Source organism: Saimiri boliviensis, chromosome 8, assembly GCF_048565385.1.
Source record: "Saimiri boliviensis isolate mSaiBol1 chromosome 8, mSaiBol1.pri, whole genome shotgun sequence".
NCBI classification, from domain to species: domain Eukaryota; kingdom Metazoa; phylum Chordata; class Mammalia; order Primates; family Cebidae; genus Saimiri; species Saimiri boliviensis.
In genome coordinates, this window is record NC_133456.1 from 119,452,283 (window position 1) to 119,471,193 (window position 18,911).

General features: G+C 49.7%; 1 protein-coding gene across 5 annotated transcripts in view; it reads left to right on the top strand.

Moving 5' to 3' along the window:
• DIP2C (disco interacting protein 2 homolog C) overlaps positions 1 to 18,911 on the top strand; it is a 387,558-nt gene that overhangs the window by 162,610 nt on the left and 206,037 nt on the right. The gene's annotated exons all lie outside the window — the stretch shown is intronic.

The following is an 18,911-nucleotide window of genomic DNA, read 5'->3' on the forward strand; positions in this document are numbered from 1 at the left end:
TAGTCCTAGGTATTTGGGAGTGGGAGTTGGAAGGATCTCTGGAGAAGAGAGCTTCAGGCTGCCATGAGCCATGATTGTGCCACTGCACTCCAGCCTGGGTGACAGAGCAAGACCCTGTCTCAAAAAAAACAAAAAAACACAAACAAACATCCCAGCTACTCAGGAGGCTGAGGTGGGAGAATTGCCTGAACCCAGGAGGCGGAGGTTGCAGTGAGCCGAGATCGCGCCATTGCACTCCAGCCTGGGTAACAAGAGCGAAACTCCGTCTCAAAAAAAAAAAACCAAACAAAAAAACATCAGGAAGCATTTATTATCCCCAGAGGATACATTTATGCCTAGAAACATAAAAAGCTTAAAAATTTCAAATAAATTCAGACGGCCACGTGTGGTGGCTAGTGGCTGTAATCCCAGCACTTTGGGAGGCCAAAGTGGATGATCACTTGAGGCTAGGAGTTCAAGACCAGATTGGCCAACATGGCGAAACCCCATCTCTACCAAAAATAAAAAAATTAGCCAGGTGTGGGGCACACACGTGTAATCCCAGCTACTTGGGAGGCTGAAGCAGGGTAAAAGCTTGAACCTGGGAGTTGGAGGCTGCAGCAAGCCAAGATCATGCCACTATACTCCAGCTTGGGCAGCAGAGTGTGACGACTCCGTCTGAAAAAAAAAATCACAGACAAGAGATAACTGCTTCGATATTTAGGGAGACTCCAAGAACTTTGCTTGTAGGCAGAGCAATGGGTTTGCACCACCCAGAATTTACTCACCAGCCTGTGTCTCTCTGTGTGTTTCCTCATCCCTCTCACATTGTCCTGTTCACGGGTGAAAAGCCCGGCTAAAATGTGGGTGATGCCTGTGCCCTGGGCATAGGTGCGGGCTGTGGGAGGAGGCTGAGCGCTGGGTCTCAGTTACTTGTGTTGTCTGAGCTTCCTTGGGCATTAGGGAGCTCCTTATGGGGAAAAAAGGGAGGCAAATTAATAGGGACTTAAGTCTGGAACTTAAACCAAGGGTGATCCTTCTTATTTGTTAACACTGGGTATTTTAGAAACAGTTTTAGAGAGTCCTTTAAGTGGAGAGAGTGCGCCTGCTATGTGTGAGTCATATTTACCCCCAAATCAGAGATTCTGATCCAGGTGAGGCCCTTTGGGGCGGGGGCTGTGCAGGGCCCAGATCCCCGCTGCTTCCTGCATGCGGCCTGCCTTCTGTGTGTTCAGGTTGTCAAACTCACTCCACCCTCACTTCTTCCCCACACGGAGGGAATCAGACTTTACCTGTGACCTGGGTGATGGGGTATGGTGAGGAGAGCCTGGGCTGAGGTGCTGTGAGTCGTAGCACAGCCAGCCTCACACCTGATGCTGGCATTCTTTTGTTTATCTGCTATTAATACAAAATGGGTGGTGGTATCACGGCAGGGATGATACGTTCTAGGAAAAACAAAGAATGGAGAACTGCTGTGTTAACTTTGCGATACTCAAGTAGAAAACAGAACTGAAGGACCTCAAGAAGATGGTTTCAGATCACTGCCTTTTCCCTTTGGATTTCACTCACTGTCTCCTGGCTATGTAGAAGCTATTTACTGGAAAGAAGGTTTAATCAGTCATAGATTAGGCTTCTAAAAACAGCACTCCCTGCGTTTGTCTTAGCACCTCTCGAGATGGCTCCCCTCCACAGAGCACTGGGAGTCAGTCCCAGGAGAGAATTTGGAATTGCATTCGTTGTCTGTTCAGCACCTGGCGTTCGATTTTGTCCCCCAAGCTTATGTCCAAGTCCTAGCCCCAAGGACTGTGAATGTCCCTACTGGGGACAGGGTCTTTGCAGATAGATATAATGCTCTCAGGAGATTATCCGGGGTTTAGGGTGGACCCAGAGTCCAGTGGCTGGTGTCCTTGGAAAGGAAAGAAAAATTTGAGACAGAGACACAGAAAAAGGCCATGTGAAGACAGAGGCAGAGACTGACCTGATGCGGTTGCAAGCTAAGGGCCGCCTGAGTCCACGCTGGAAGAGGCAGGGAGGATCCTCCGTGGAGCCCTCAAGGGCTGAGACGCCTGAGTCCATGCTGGAAGAGGCAGGGAGGATTCTCCGTGGAGCCCTCGGGCCGAGGGACTCTGAGCCCATATGCTGGACGAGGCAGGAATGGTCCTCTGTGGAGCCCTCAGGGGGAGCGCGGCCCTGCCCACACCTTGATTTTGGACTCCGGCTCCCAAACTGGGAGATGATGCATTTCTGTTGTTTAAGCTGCCCAGTCTGATGTTTGTTGTGGAAGCCCAGGGAACTACGCTACCATCCATCTGAAGATATTCTTTGCACCCGAAGTGAACCTCAGGATGGAAGCTTAAGTGAGCAACGGGAGAGGAATGTGGAAAATGTGGCTCTCGTGTACATATAAATGTGTATGTTCATAATAATTATTCTGACTTAATTCTCAGTATACTGAAATAGATTTCCTATGACACAAGATATCGTATTTCCTTGAGTTAATACCAATAATTCTTTGAACCTGTGAACCTATGTGCTTTCTTTACATGTTTGGCATAAAAGGTTTGAGAGCCAGGGGTTTGACCGCTGTAGCCCACATAGACTTTCTATGATGAGACTGTAACATTTCATCTCGAGTAAAGATGATAATATAAATGAACAAATAAAGAATGTGAGGTCAGCAGTGACTAGTGTGGTATCACACTGAATCTTGTGTTTAGCTGTGTAACTGCAGAGTGTAAACAGGAACCATGTTTAGATTCAGGTAAAGTAGGTAACAGGAAATGCTACAGAATGAGCAGGAAGGCACGCCCCTCGTTACCAAGTGTTACAACCAAGGGTCTGCCTCCTGGGGAAGGATCTGTTCCATGGGGGGTACTAGACGTCGATGACATCCGTCTGTCTGAAGGGAAATGCCCCTGAGAAGCGTGGCTTTGGCCAGAGCACATCGGATCAGAGTTAGCATGGTGTGGAATTTCCCTGGCACCCCTCACACCTGCTGCATCTCTCCTCTTCCCACCCCCGGCCCTGGCCCTGACTCTTACCAGGGGAGGACGGTTCAGCTCCAGCTGAGCCCCTGAAGGGCTGTGAGTCTGTAGGGCAGGTGCCACCTTCTGAATAGGCTGTGGTTAGAGGAGGGTCCGGCCATACCTGAGCTGTGAGAGATGCTCTGACCCAGCATCCTGTTTCCTGCAAACCAAAAGTGTCTCTGAAACAGTTCTCAGCGCATTTGGAAAGTTCATTTTCCTAGGGTTAAGGACATACCCATGACAGCTTCAGAAAGTCCTGATAGCAGGTGCCCAAGGTGTTCAGGGCACAACTTGGTTTTACATATTTTAGGGAGGCATGAGACATCAATTGATATATGCAAGATGGACATTGGTTCGGTCTGGAAAGGTGGGACAACTGGAAGCAGGGAGGGGCTTCCAGGTCACAGGTAGATCTGAGGCAAATGGGTTTCTGGTTAGCCTTTCCAGAGGAAGCAGCAGATGTGCATTTATCTCAGGGTGCAGAGGGCGATTCTGAGTTCTGTCCGTCCCGTGTCCTGGAGGAATTTCCTTTTGGACCAATTGTGAGGGAGGTACATGGCTTTTTTTTTTTTTTTAAGTCTTAGTAGCTATCTGTTTTAGGAATAGAAGGGGAGGCGGATTTGCCCCGAAGCAGCTCCCCACCTTGACATTTTTCCCTTCAGCTTAGTGATTTTTGGGTTCCTGAGATGGGTTTTCCTTTCTCACTCCTGAGCACACTGGCGCTATAAACAGTGTTTTAGGAGGCTGTCTAACATTTTTAGAAGAAAGCTTTTTGAAGGACTTGAGCGTCTTCTTTCAGAGAAACAAGCTTTTGTTTAGTTTGCCCTGAGGCTGTCACGCTGCCCCAGGCCTCGAGGGATCTCACTGCTTTTAGAAAGCTGTGCCCCTCTCAGCATCTGCCTGTGGAATCTGGTGACTTTTTGTTTGAAGTTAATCCAGCAGCTAGATGTTTTCAAAAGCAAGTTGCCTCTTAAAGTGCTGGCGATTATGATTTCAACACCAGAATTTCGATGTGTATTTTCCACCCCTTTTACTCTCTCTCTCATAGCCTTAGATTCTGCTGCATTTCCCCTTGGACGTTATCACGGAGGGTCAGTTCTGACCCTTTCTTAGATATTGACCTTGAATAGACAGAATCAAGATTCAGAAAAACCCACCTGCTGCGAGAGTGTGCTGAGATCTGTGTAAGTGGGGTTCACATGTCAAATTCAGTAATAATTTAAGAAATGTCAATTCTAGGCTGGGCATAGTGGCTCATACCTATAATCGCAGCACCTTGGGAGGCTGAGGTGAGTGGATGACTCTTGAGCCCCGGATTTCAAGACCAGCCTGGGCAACATAGCAAGACCCTGAAATCTACAAGAAACTAAATGGGAGTGGTGGTATGCACCTGTGGTCCCAGCTAGTCGGGAGGCTGAGGCTGGAGTATTACCCAAGCCTGGGAGGTCGAGGCTGCAGTGAAGTGTGATGGCACCACTGTACTTGTGGTACACCGTGCCTCAGTGACAGAATAAGACCCCCCACCCCCATCACACACATATACTCTCTGACACACCCTCTCTCTTTCTCTGTCTCTCTCTCTCTTGTGCGCACACGTGAAATATCAATTCTAAATGGGCAGAAATGAGGTCTTTTAAGTGGAAAAACATCCTGTTTTGGTGGCTCTACTTAGTAATTATGTTGATTCACTTGCCAGTAAGAAAATGCAGTGGCCAGTTCTGCTGGGGCCACCTGTTAAGGCTACTCTGGGCCTCATGGTTTGAGAAAGGTCTGTCCAGGGGAGAGCGGAAGTGGTTTAAGGGCCTAGAAGCCAGTTCTTGTGGTTCAGTGTGACTGTGGGTGTGGAGCTGGGGACAGGGCTTTTCAGGGCATGAGTGGGTGAATGGATGGGCCCCTGTGACTTTGCCAGGTTTACATCTGTCCAATACAAATTTGCAGACTCTTACTCTAGAAGCTTCTGCTGGGGCTGATGGACAGGCCTGGGGGCAGAGGGTGCCTTCTGGTTTAGGAGGAGCATTCAGTCACTTAGATCGAGGATTATTCACGGCACTAAGGGGGACTCATCGTACTCGGAGCAGCATCCGTCTTCATTCTGTACTCGGTTCTAGGCGAAGGGTTTTGGAGCCCGTGGGTACCCTGTGTTCTCTCAGTTTATTTGTAAAACAAGTTATAGAGTTATAACTAGTTAAAACCTGTTTTTAAAATGTTGACACTGGCGGCCGTCGAGGCTCTGCCTGTGGGCTCATGCCACCGTTTGCTTGTGTACCTGTGAGTTTCCGCAGACTTCATGGTCCCACTGCAGAGCATACTTGCATCTGATTTCCCCAAACCCCAGGACAGGCCAAGAGTTCCTTACACACAACTGCAGAGGGCCCTGTGGATGTGCGGGAGCCACAACCTTTCTGCTGCTCACTGCCTGTCCCCAACCTGGCCTTCACCTCCAGAGGCGGCTTTAGGGCGATAAAAGCTTCCCTGGGCTGGGGGGCCCTGGAACTTCCGCGCTAGGAATTCTATGACCAGCCCACGTGATTCCCCATTTCTTTGCATTTGTAGCAATAGTTTTAACAATGTGACCATGAGATCTACAGAGGAAGGAAAAAGGAGATGGTTTTATTTTCAGAGTAGCAGTCTATGCTGTGGGAAGTGTGGTCTTGGAGGAGCCGAATGCACACGCACTCAGGAGGGGAGGAGGCCCCTCGCGGCAGTTAAACGCTCCGGAGTTTGTTAGCCTGTGGTTTGTGTTCATGGGGTTCGTGGAATGTCTAGCACACGCGCCGTGAGTTAACCTATAACATCCCATGTTCACCTTGGGGCGAGCGTAACATTTGAAATGAGGCGGACGCAGCGCGTTACGTCCTAAGGTGAGCTGTTGGGCAGAGACACTTTAATGCGCAGCCTCTGTAAACAGCTGGGACTGGCTCAGGGTCTGTGGCTTCTGATGGGAAAGAACGCTGTGAGGCTCTTCTGTCCTGTCTGGGCTGCAGACAGGGTCCCAGGGTGGGCTGTCTGGTTGGCTGGAGTCAGGAGTCCACCAAGCTCCAGTGGGCAGCATTCCTCTGAAGCAGCTTCTGTCTGATTTTGGGAGGAGATGTCATGCTGGTTAACTGACCGCACAGAAATGACTGACGTGCGGGGCTCGGGGCCAGCCCTCCCTGTGATGCCTGCTTACATTTCTCTCCTGGCCTCATCATACCCACAGAGTCCATCTTGTCTATCAGCAGTGGGTGTGATGTTCACATAGTAATTTATTGTATTAAACTTTTTGTTACTACTTTAGTAAGTCTTTTTTTTTAAGAGATGGGGTCTTGCTGTGTTGCCCAGGCTAGTCTTGAACTCCTGGCCTCAAGCAATCTTCACACCTCAGCCTCCCAAACTTCTGGGCTTACAGTTGGAGCCACTGCACCCGGCCTGCAGCCATGTTTTTAAAACTCAACAGTTAAAAAACCCCACTCCTCCCACCCCCTCCAGCAGGCCGATTGGCCTTGTACAAACTGGGTGTCATGACCTTGGCCCCCCTCTTATTTTTCCCTTTGGCCTCAAGTTCTGATGAGAACAGCACTTACAAAATGGGCACTAGTTGATTCTTCCGTAAATAAAGCCAGAATTCTCACCAGTTAGAGATGTTTGTCCCTGAGAGTCCAGAAAGCTGTTTTGAATCAAGCCCATAGCAAATAAGTAAAGAACTAAACCCTTGGTCCTCTGCTGAGAAATGTGTTAGTTGCTGACACCCGTTAATCTATGCTCATGTGCTGCATCTCATCATAGGAAACAGAGTTGCCTGTGGAATCAAGCCCGGCTCATGGTGGCATGTTGGGGGATGCTCTGGGCTGTCAGTCACTTAGACACCAGCAGACATGGAAACTCAGCATCGTGTGCAGAGCTTGGGCAACTGGAGTGGATCTACTTTAGAGACCACACAGCTGGTGGGCAAGGTGGGCATCCAGACAGAGGGCCCCAATGTGCCTGCCATGCAGTGGTGAATTAGAAATTTGTTAGCAACGAAGTGAAGCTTGCCTGTGGGTCCCAGCTGCTTGGGAGGCTGAGGCAGGAGGACTGCTTGAGCCAGAAGGTCAGAGTTGCGGTGAGCGATGATCATACTACTGTACTCCAGCCTCGATGACAGAGCAAGACTCTGACTTACAAAATTAAGCAAGCTAAACGTTTCTCTCCGTAGCAGGAAGGATAATTTACCAAAGTAATTGCAACAGAAATCCTAGGTGATCTGATTTCAGCGCTAAGGGAGCTGTCCAGCCTGTGTGGCGAAGGGAGCTGCCCAGCCCACGTGGCTCACAGAAGAAGTAACGGGCCAAGTGCTGGTGCCGCTGCCCTCCCATCCTGATTGTTTTAACTGTGTTTGGGATCTGCCTCCTGCCTTTTCTGTTTTCCCGTATCTCCCTTTTGGAGAGTAGTTCGCTGCTAAGCATCAGTGAAATAGATTGTCTATTTTGAGAATTATCCATTGTGCTTTTGTGTCTTTTAAGGACAGAAAACAAAGGAAGCAGGTGACAGGAGCTTGGTGATGTGCTGAATACATTTAGATGAATCTCTAACACTCGGCACCACTCTGATTCCTTCTTTCTCTCTTGTGCTTAATTACAGCCGCCTCCTCTTAGGACAGAACACTTTAAGCTCTGTGAGTAGGAATTAAACGTTTATTTTTAAAATCAAAAGTTGTAGTTAAACAGTATTTTATGTGAATATCCAGTCTGTAAGTCTTCACTGTACTGGTGTGTGGTATAGAGGAAGGAACGGGGGCTCAGTCACTTAGACGTCAGCAGACATGGAAACTCAGCATCGTGTGCAGAGCTTGGGCAACTGGAGTTGGCTGGGTCTATGGCATGGTATCCTGGTTCCCATCTGTGAGACGGGGGCCACGAGACGGCCTAGGAGAAGGTTCAGTTTGTGGGATTGAACAGACCTGCCCTGCTTCTTGGGAGCCTCGAGTCTAACTTGACTTTCGCAGGTTTTAGGGAGACGCTGGCAGCGCCGTGGGAGCCTCGAGTCTAACTCCGGCAGGTTTTAGGGAGACGCCGGCAGCGCCGTGGGAGCCTCGAGTCTAACTCCGGCAGGTTTTAGGGAGACACCGGCAGTGCCATCCTCACAGAGCATGGGGGGAGGGGGCTGCGGTGCCATCCCCGTCAAGTGTGTCGTGATCAGCTCAGCTTGCCCACCTTAGAAGCCACTGGTAGTGTTCTCATGTGTGTTTCTTGCATGTTATTTAGGCTCTGTTCATGCGGGGGCCTAGGAAGTTCCACAGTGAGAGGAGAGCTTTTTGAGCCGCCTTTCTGCCTGGATACCAGCCCCACAGAGAGCCCTAACTGCTCGAGGTTGGCCTCTGGCCCTGCCTCACCCATGGAAGCATTGATGAAGTGGGACTTTTTAAGCACATAGCGCCATTGTGTGGATCCCCAGGACACTGTGGTGTCCAAGCATGTGCTCCTGGGGGACGGGACCCAACAGGTGCCATTGCTGGGAGTTGGCCGAGACCGGCGAGTGAGACTCTCTGTACTGCATGCGCCCGCGACGTGCACAGCTTCTCTCTGCACAGCAGCTCCTGACTCCAGTGTGACTGAGCAGGAAATGTACGGAGCGCAACTCCAGCAAAAAGCCGTCGATTGCCTTCATCCCGTTATCCACCACCATGGCTTTTTGGTGTTAATAAGATGAATTTGAGCAGTAGATGGTCTGAGTTCTGGGTGTGCAGGACTGTGCCATTGCAGTTTTGTTCTCATGTCTTGATTAAAGGCGTGAACAGCTCCTGATTAGGTAAGGATGCTGTGACCAGGGACTCTGCAGAATTGTGGCTTGAGGAGTCAAGGAGGTTTTCTCTCTCGCAAACCCTTCAGGGGGGACATTCTAGGCTGGTGACTGCTCCATGATGTATTCAGGGATCCAGCTTCTGGAAAGGAAGCAAGTGGTATTGCCAGGATTGCCTAGAGCTCCAGGCTCTCTCCAGTTTCAGCCTCCCTGGGGTAGAAGCTGCTCCACCAGCGGCCTGGACATGGATGTTAGGGCCTGGGGCCAGGGACCACTACTGAAGGGGGGCTTCAGTCACCACTGGGTATAGAAACTGAGGATGGGAGGTGGAACCAGCCTTAGGCCAGTGCATGGCCTCCCGGGAGTGCCTGTGGGAAGCCCCAACCACCCTTGGCTGACCCCATGGCCAGCGTCAAACTCTTCAAGATTCCCTGGGCCCACCCCTCGGGTTCCTAAAATGGTTAGGATTTCCTGGGCTGCGAATTTTTAGATCTAGGCTAAAAAGTCCTGCAACAGGCCCACAGGGTTCTTTATTTGTAAAAATAAATAACGAGTGTGTGGGTGTGTGGATAACTCAGAGCAGTCACTACGTCCTCACTCCAGGGTCCTTTACATCAGGTAGAAACGAGCGTGCGGGAACTCAGCAGTCACTGCGTCCTCACTGCAGGGTCCTTCACGTCAGATAGAAACGAGCATGCGGGAACTCAGAGCAATCACTGTGTCCTCACTGCAGAGTCCTTTACATCAGGTAGAAACGAGCGTGCGGGAACTCAGAGCAGTCACTGTGTCCTCACTGCAGGGTGCTTAACATCAGGTAGAAACGAGCGTGCAGGAACTCAGCAGTCACTGCGTCCTCACTGCAGGTTCCTTTACGTCAGGTAGAAACGAGCGTGTGGTAACTCAGAGCAGTCACCGTGTCCTCACTGCAGGGTCCTTTACATCAGGTAGAAACGAGCGTGCGGGAACTCAGCAGTCACTGCGTCCTCACTGCAGGTTCCTTTACGTCAGTCAGAAATGAGCGTGCGGGAACTCAGCAGTCACTGCGTCCTCACTGCAGGGTCCTTTACATCAGGTAGAAACGAGTGTGCGGGAACTCAGCAGTCACTGTGTCCTCACTGCAGGGTCCTTCACGTCAGGTAGAAACGAGCGTGCGGGAACTCAGAGCGGTCACTGTGTCCTCACTGCAGGTTCCTTTACGTCAGGTAGAAACGAGCGTGCGGGAACTCAGCAGTCACTGCGTCCTCACTGCAGGTTCCTTTACGTCAGGTAGAAACAAGCGTGCGGGAACTCAGCAGTCACTGCGTCCTCACTGCAGGGTCCTTTACATGAGTTAGAAATGAGCGTGCACTAGCTCAGAGCAGTCACTGCGTCCTCACTCCAGGCATTGCTCTTTGGTTTCTTAATTAAAAGCCTTGGGTAATGGAAACCTTGTTCTCCCCAGAGAGTAGAGTTTCCGGTGACAGAAGCTCACCTGTAAATGCAGTGCCAGGTTAGACGCACTGTAATCCAGGCCAGGCCTTGCTCCCTGCCCACGGCCAAGGCGGGTACTTCATTTGGAAGTGACCCAGAGGGACGTCTGAGAGGCCTGCCCGTCCGAGCGGGATGAAGCTGCTGGCCCTCATGCTCTGCCTCTGGCCTCCACCAGCTCCTTCCAGCCTGCAAGCTGCCTGCTTTTACGCTACCTTCATTGGAAATATGTTAGAGAGTTAGGCTGGAGGGACCCCCATGGAGCCAGTAGATTGTGAAAAGGTGAGAACCGGAGTTGGGAGGGTGGTGACCACCGCTAAAATGAGAACAGAGGTGGGCTGGAAGGCCCATCTTCTGTCTAAAGCGTTTTTAAAGTAAAAACATAGTGCCTCAGGAGCATGAGGGCAAGTCACAGAGGCAGAGAACTTACCTACAAAAGGCCCATTTGATAAAGGCTGTGATCCCAAACTTGCAAGGAGCTTGTAAAACTCAACAATAAAAAATGAACAACCTGGTTAAAAATGGACCAAAGACCTGGACAGATACCCCAACAAAGAAGATACACAGATGGCAAATCTACAAGTGAAAACACGGCCACTTCGTATAGCATAGGGTGACGTGCCGTTGCACACTCAGCCGCGTGGCCGAAACTGGAACTCCGACACCGCTGAGTGCCAGTGGGCATGTGGGGCATCAGGATGCTTACTTGGGCAGCTGCTGGGGAAGGCAGCGTGGCGGTTTCCCGTGGAACCAAGCCCTCTGACCACAGGAACAATCACACTCCTGGACGTTTACTCAGAGGAGCTGAATGTTTATGTCCATGTGGAAATTTGCACACAGATGTTGATGGCGGCCTTATTTATAATTGCCCAAACTTGGAAGCAGCTAAGCAAATGGATAAACTGTGGTATGTCAGAAAATGGGATATTATTCAGCACTACCCCATATGATGTTGTCCTGTTGGGGTCTCCATGCTGCCCTACGTCTGTGAAGCCCACAGAATGAGCAGCAGTGGTCCAAGCCCTGGTGTGAGCCGTGGATTCTGGGTGGTGGTGCCATGTTGATGGGGGTCTGTCTGTTGTGCAGATGTGCTGGTCTTTTGGGGGCCGGAGAAAGGCCGAGGCTGTGTGTGTGCTGGGGAAGGAGATACATGAGGACCTTGTACTTTCCTCCTGATTTTACTATGAACTGAAAACTGCTTTTTAAAAAGTCTATTGAAAAGGCAAACAAAAATAGTGCTGGCCAGATAGAATGTGTGTGACGGTGTGACCCGTATTCAATGTTCAGGATTTCCCTGTTAGAATATACATATGTAAATTATTCAGAAGATAAACCTTAAGTAATTCACTGCGAAGTTAATTACAGTATTGATGAGCTTGAGTGCTGCCAGGATAGCCAGGATCCTGTGTCCTGATGGGCTCTTCCCCTTACAGGCACAGTGACGCCGCAGTCCCACCCCAGCGAGCGGCAGAGCTATGACCAAGAGTCAGGCTTTGTGGGGCAGAGAGGAAGCCAGACCTCTAAGCACGTGGCTGAGGGCTGGAGGGATGATTTTTTGACCAGTTTTCCTTGTCACCGAGGGCCATCTTCGGAGCAAAAGCTGCTCCTTAAATCTTGTGTTCCAGACGCCTCAGGGGAGGCACTTGGGTTGTTGGGTTCATTTAATTAATAGATGTCAGAGGGCTTACATTTTGAGTGCTTAAATTCACTGAATTTAAAACTTCTTACTTCAAATGTAATTAAACTAAATGTAGTCAACAGTGCATGCCTTTCTAAGGATTGATTAAAATATACATAAAAACATATATCCATGAACATGCAGATGGAGGCAACATACTAAACTGTGGAAGCAGAATTAGTGTTGTTTTCTGAGAAAACAACATTTTAAAGAGTGAAGGGTCCTGTAATTTTTCTGTTTCCATCTTATTTGCCCCAGAGTGAAAGTTTGGCAGCAGTTGGTTCACAGCAGCAGAAGACAAGATCCTGGGCTGATGCAGGCTCTGGGAGCAGCTGGGACGAGGGTCGAAAGGAGCTGGCTGGTGGCTGAGCAGGAGGTGCTGAGACAGGTCAGGTTGGCCCCAGGGGCACGTGGCTCAGTGGGTGTGAAAGGGTTCACATTTCCTGGAAAGCCCAAACTCCTTCCAACTGAGATGTGTATCTCATGTTGAAGTTGTTACTCTCAGAAAGCCAGTAGGTATAGAAATTCTTTTGTATGCAGAGATGACTTTATTTCTAACTTGATCCTTTTCTTCCCCCATCTTAAATTACTCTCTAGTCACTTTCTGCAGGTAGCAGGCAGATCTTAGAAGAGTGCTGTATTTCAGTTGTTGTAGCCTCTGATGTGATGTGACTGCATCTGATGTGTTGGCTCTGCCCAGAGCGCGGCCCTCCCTGCTGAGCGTTGCTTGTTGAAGGCCCGTGTGGAAACGTTCCCTGTAAGCACATGGACCCCAGCAGTCTTGGTTCAGAAACCTTTGGGCCTTCTAAACTTTCTGGCATGACCTTTTCATTTTAGTGTCCCTCATTAATTCAGATTTTTTCAGAATGTAAGTAAACTGCCGAAGGCAGGGTGGGGGTGCCTCGTTGGCTCTGGGGAGAAGCGTGCTCTTTCTCCGAGCTTTCCGCCCGCCCTGGTGTTCTCCAAGATGGAGCAGTGTTCTCTGGGAGAAGCAATTGTCAAAGGTCCGCGTCTTCGCGGCTGGGTGGCTGTGGGTGTGCAGCCTTGTGGCCATACCGGCCCCTCCCAGTCAGTGGCACCAAGGAGAGGAGCAGGGGGATCTGTCTTCAAAGTCGCAGCTTTCTGAAACTCCATTGTCTGTGTGTGAGTGGACATGTAGAGAAAGTGATGGAGACGATCAGGAGACAGTTTCTGTCTCTGATGAACTTAGGCATGCACCTGAGAGGGTCAGGTTTCTGTGCGAGCTGACCTTGACTCAGCCTGGCTGTGGCAGTGCAGGTGACTGCTGGGCCCATTGGCAAGGCTGCACTCACTCTCCATCTGAAACACCCCCCTTGCCAGGCTTGTGCCAGCTGAGTACCCAGGCCTGTACATGTCCTGACTTCCTGCCGGGATGGGGGCCCCATGTATCTTGGTGGGGGCGGGGGAGAGACAAGGGTGGGCGTGTCCTACTTTATTGCCATATCCAATGCCACACAGGGCCAGCACTCAGGAAACACGTGCTGCCTGGAGCAATTGAATGAGTTCAGAAACCTGGAAAACTCAGCAGTGCAGGCTGCGAGCATGGCCGTTCAGCCCTGTGGCTCAGCAGCGCAGACTGTGGGCATGACCTGCCCAGCCCTGGGGCTCAGCAGTGCAGACTGTGGGCATGACCCGTGCAACCCTGGGGCTCAGTGGTGCAGACTGTGGGCATGACCCGTGCAACCCTGGGGCTCAGTGGTGCAGACTGCGGGCATGACCCGTGCAACCCTGGGGCTCAGTGGTGCAGACTGTGGGCATGACCCGTCCAGCTCTGGGGCTCAGCAGTGCAGGTTGTGGGCATGACCTGTCCAGCCCTGGGGCTCAGCGGTGCAGGCTGTGGGCACGACCCATCCAGCCCTGGGGCTCTTCTCTGAATTCCTTCTATGGCGTCCACCTCATCTTAGGGGCTCCCTGTCACCTGTCAGCTCTTGGCAGCTTCACAGCTTCCTCTGCCTCTCCTCCTGGGCCCTGGGCTGGCTAGTGGTTGTGCAGACCCTGCAGCCAGAGGAGCATTGGTGCCAGCTGCTTGGGCCTGGGTTACCTGAGCCAAGGACTACAGTGCATGGCTGGACTCACCCCAAATGGCCAGATCAGAAGCCCCTGGGCTACAGACGGGGGTTGGATATTGAAGGACTGTCTGCAAAGCAGAAAGGGAAATGGGCATGCTGGATGGGCAGCTGGAAGGGTCTGTGTGCAGAGCCTGGGACCAGTGTACAGAGCTGGGGTTGGGAGTCCAGTGACACGGCCACCATGGAAATGGGCACAGTTACAGGCTTTAGACTGGCATGGAGGGGCTGGTCTGAAACGATCCTCTTCCTTTAATCCTAGTAGGTGGTGGAGGTGGGATCTGTCATGGTGGGGAGGAGACAGGGGTTTTAACTAAGCCCTAGGAGACAGCCGGGAGACCCTCTTTCTGGAATAGAGGAGTAGCCATCCATCTCCATAGGACGGTGACTATTGGTCTCAGGCAGCTCAGGCTGCAGTAACAAAACACCATTGATTGAGTGGCTTGTAAACAGCAGGAATTTGTTTCTCGCTGTTCTGGAGGCTGGAAGGTGGCGGGATCAGGGTGCCGTCCGGGTGGGTTCTGGTGTGGGCCCCTTCCTGGTTTGCACACGCCTTCTCTCTGGCCCTGACATGGTGGAGGGGTGAGGGAGTTCTGAGGCACAAACCCCATTCACAGGGCTCCAGCCTTGGGAACTCACCACCTTCCAAAGACCCCACTTGTCCTGATACCTTTGCTTTGGGGTGAGAATTCCATCCTGTGCTCCTTTTGGGGAAAAGCAGGCAGTCCGTAACTGTCACCCTCTTTGTGTTTGAAAATCAGTCTTAAAGAGCCTAGGAGGAACGGGATATCCTTCAGCTGGATAAATAATAACTATGCATGTGTTAAAAATATGGGCCAAAATCTGCCCTAAATGTTAACTCTTCTGCTTTACATTTTATATCCATTTATGGTTATTCTTTCAGTATTAAGATTTTTAAAGATTATTGTGATAATTATGGACAAATTACTAGTAAAACTCAGCTGCATTTGTAACACTTTAAAGAACTAATTGAATGACATTATTTTTCCCTGAGGCACTGTGGATAGTTACATAATTAGTGTTTATCTCTCTGCCAGGAATCTTTTTTTTTTTTTTTTTCCCAGAATAGAAACCTGAAAAGAAACATTTCTTTGCATTAAGTGCTATTTCACTATGTGACAATCAATTTTTGGATGTAAGAACAAGATTATTGTGTATTTTTGGGCTAATTCTTGCTTAATAGTGATAATGCTAAAATTATGGAACAATTTGTTTTTTTGAGAACTATTTGCCTGCTCACCAGGTGGGAGCTGATGGGAACATGGATGTAAAAATTAAGTTGTACTTAGCTTGTGTAGAAGATGACATTTTAAAAAGCCCCTTTGTTTTTGCTACTACTGAAGTTGCTTAGCTACAGAAATGAGGTTATTGCAGGCACCTAGAATTTTACCTCCTTCACTTCCACAATGGGAATAAATTCTCCAGCAAGCACAGGAATCCAACATTCTGATAATTAGACTCCTAGGCATCAGGCTCCATGGAAGGTGGTGATCACGTGTGTGCTGGCATTGATGTGAGCGTCCTCCAAGCCGGACACAGGCTGTAGGGAGCAAGGGGTGGGACGAGCAGAAAGAACAGGCCCCTTGGGAGTGATGAGTAGGTGTTGGCGGCAGTGGTGAGGGTTGGTGTCAGGCGCCAGGAGAAGGCGGTGGAGGGAGCTTGCCTCAAGACAGCCCTGGGGCCCGCTGTCCCTGCAGTGAGCTGTGATCTGCAGGGGACATAGATGGCCACGTGGCGAGGCCCACGGACAGCCTGGACTCAGCTGCCTCAGAACTCCCTGGTGCACGTCGTGACCTTCCCCGCAGGGTTGCAATGCACATTCCTGGGACATGGAGAAGACGCTTGCAACCGTTCCCAGCATGAAGCCAGCGCCCTGTGAATGGTGGCTGCTGCTGTTGTGACTGAGAGCCATCAAACTGGGGGCATTTGCTTCGTTGTGTTCACTTAATTGGGCCAGGAGTGGGGTTGCCATGCCTTGAACAAGCTTGACGCATTGAACAAGAACTCCGTCAATAATACACTCTGCAAATAAACTCTCCTGGCTCAAGTGTTTGAGAAAAGCCCAAGGAAGAGGGGTGGTTCTTCATTATCAGCAGGTGTTTGTGGCGGAGCCAGATGTGTGGCTTTCAGAGTGAGTGTGACCAAAAGCCTTTTGTCTTCCCAAGGTGGCCAGCGTCCCTGTTAAGGATTCCTTAGGCAGAAGGTGGGCTCTGCTGGGGAAGCCTTCTGTTCTCCTGAGGTGGCCAGCATTCTTGGTACGCATTTCTTAGGCAGAACGTGGGCACTGCAGGGAAACTTGCTCACGTTCCTGTTTTCTAATTGGAAATTCAAGGTTTCTGAGTATCCTACATCTGAACTTGTACATTGTCGAGACTGTACACATTTCAATGCTTGTTTCTTCTGATTTTTGGATCTATTCAACCTGGCATTTGGCTGCAGCCTCCAGGACAGGCTGGGTGCAGAGTGAAGTCCTGTCCTTGCTGTCAGTGTTTGCAGATGTCTTTTGTATAAACTTTGTATTTCTTGAGAGTTTCAATTAGGTTTTTACTTAATTTGAGTTTTTAAATTGCTATGCAGATGACTCTACCAGTTAAAATCGTGAGCGAATGTGGGTTTTTTGTTTTACTCTGATGAACGTTTAAACATTTGTGTGCATGCTGGACATGCTGGAGGTCACTTCTCTGTTTGTCCTCCTTGGTTACAATTAGGGACTTTGACTTTCTGGTAAGGTGTGGAAGGCATGCGTGATACAAGGCAAATTGCAGGCCGCAGTGTGGCACAGTGTCTGAGATGTGCAGACTGTAACGAAGTCAACTTTGCTTCTGTGTCTTCACCTTTCCTTGAAACTCCTGTACATATCTGTTGCTTCTGAGAGTGAAGAGGAGACTTCCATCCTTGAGGGAAACACACACACAACAGAAACAGTTTTAAAAACTAATCATCTAGCTTACATGAGAGCCAACACATTCAGATTGCAAAGTTTAACTTCTAAGTTAATGAGTAACTTTTCCCCTTAGTCATTAATTTAGTAGCTTATGTTTAGATATATTTTATCTAAAGGAAATTACAAATTTTAAAATCAGTGACTAAACATGTAATCATTTAGGTGTACGGCACCTGAAGGGAACACTGCCAGTATGCTAAAATACTGGATACAGATGCTTAAAAAACATAATGTAGCACTCTTAAAATGCATGTGCTGTTAGCATGTAACTTGGTGAGTAGTTTTGAGCTGTATCTTTAGGAATGTGTATCTTGAATAGTTTAGGGCACAACTGCAGATGTGTGTGTGAGATGTATAAATGCCAAATGCTCTTCTCCCTTCCCTTAAATGAAAACAGATAGCTTCCCCCGCTTCCCCCAGCTTTTTTTTTTTTTTTTTTTCTTTTGAAGTTGGGTCTTGCTTGCTTTTGTTGCCCAGGTTGGAATGCAGTGGTGCGATCTCCACTCACTGCAACTTCGGCCTCCTGGATTCAAGTGATTCTCCTGCCTCAGCCTCCCAAGTAGTTGGGATTATAGGTGCCCACTAACATACCCGGCTAATTTTTGTATTTTTAGTAGAGACAGGGTTTTGCCATGTTGGCCAGGCTGGTCTCGAACTTCTGACCTCAAGTGATTCCCCCCTACCTTGACTTCCCAAAGTACTGGGATTACACAAGTGAGCCATCGTTCCCAGCCGGCTCCCTTCCATAATGATTTATGTAGTTGTTTCTGCTATTTTTTTGTTTTTTTGAGACAGGGTCTCATTGTGTTGCCCAGGCTGGAGTGCAGCGACGCAGATCTTGGCTCACTGCAGCCTTCACCTCCCAGGCTCAGGTGATCCTTCCACCTCAGCTTCCTGAGTAGCTGGGACTATAGACACATGCCACCATGCCCAGCTAACTTTTTTTGTATTTTTAGTAGAGACAGGGTTTCCCATGTTTCCCAAGCTGGTCTCGAGCTCCTGGCCTCAAGCGATTTGCGTGCCTCAGCCTCCCAAACAGCTGGCCTTATTTTTATTTCTTCCGTGATTAAAGTCAACTTTGAGAAAACCCTTCAACCTTGCAAATTTAATTTTCTGTAATATGCCTCTAGGATAAAAATAATACAAGTATGTGTGGACTGCAGTGAAAAATTTTCAACATGGCAAAGCTTAGGAAGGTCAACATTAACATTAACAAAGTGCAGAAGGCCTGGTCGGGGCCCTTGTAAGAAAGCATTAATGGTCTGTGGGTCACCCTACCGTGTGCGGCATCCTGATGCCGCGATTGTGTTGCTCACGCTTTTACTGAGAGCCTCTCAGGAGCACCAGACGCACTTCCTCCACCGTTGGCCAGCTAGGCAGTGGCTGCTGGAGAAGGAACAAATAGTGAAAGACAGATTTACACGGTATCACTGTGGCACAGAGGCTAAACCAGGCTCACTTTGTTCTTACAGTTTTAAAAAACTAGGTGTTGAGTTTTATGATTTTTAAGCAGTCGTGGTGAGTCTGTGTCTGTCTCTAGCTCCTGTTCGGTGCTCCCTCTGAAGAGAGTTCGGAGAGGCCAACTTTCCTTGTGGAGGTAGCAGGTCCTGGAGAGGTGTGAACCCCGTGGGGTGATTGACCTGGAGGGAGGCTGGGTCAGCATCATGATCCACCTCCCCCCACCACCATGCACAGTCCTCTTAAGTTATCCACCAAGAGATCTTGGAGACTCTACCTTTCCTTGTCGAGGTAGCAGGTTTTTGGGAGGTGTGAACCCTGTGAGGTGACTGACCTTGGGGGGCGGGCTGGGTCAGCGTTGGGATCCACCTCCCTCCACGTTCCTCTAAGGCAGGCGTCCCCAAACTTTTTACACAGGGGGCCAGTTCACTGTCCCTCAGACCGTTGGAGGGCCGCCACATACTGTGCTCCTCTCACTGGCCACCAATGAAAGA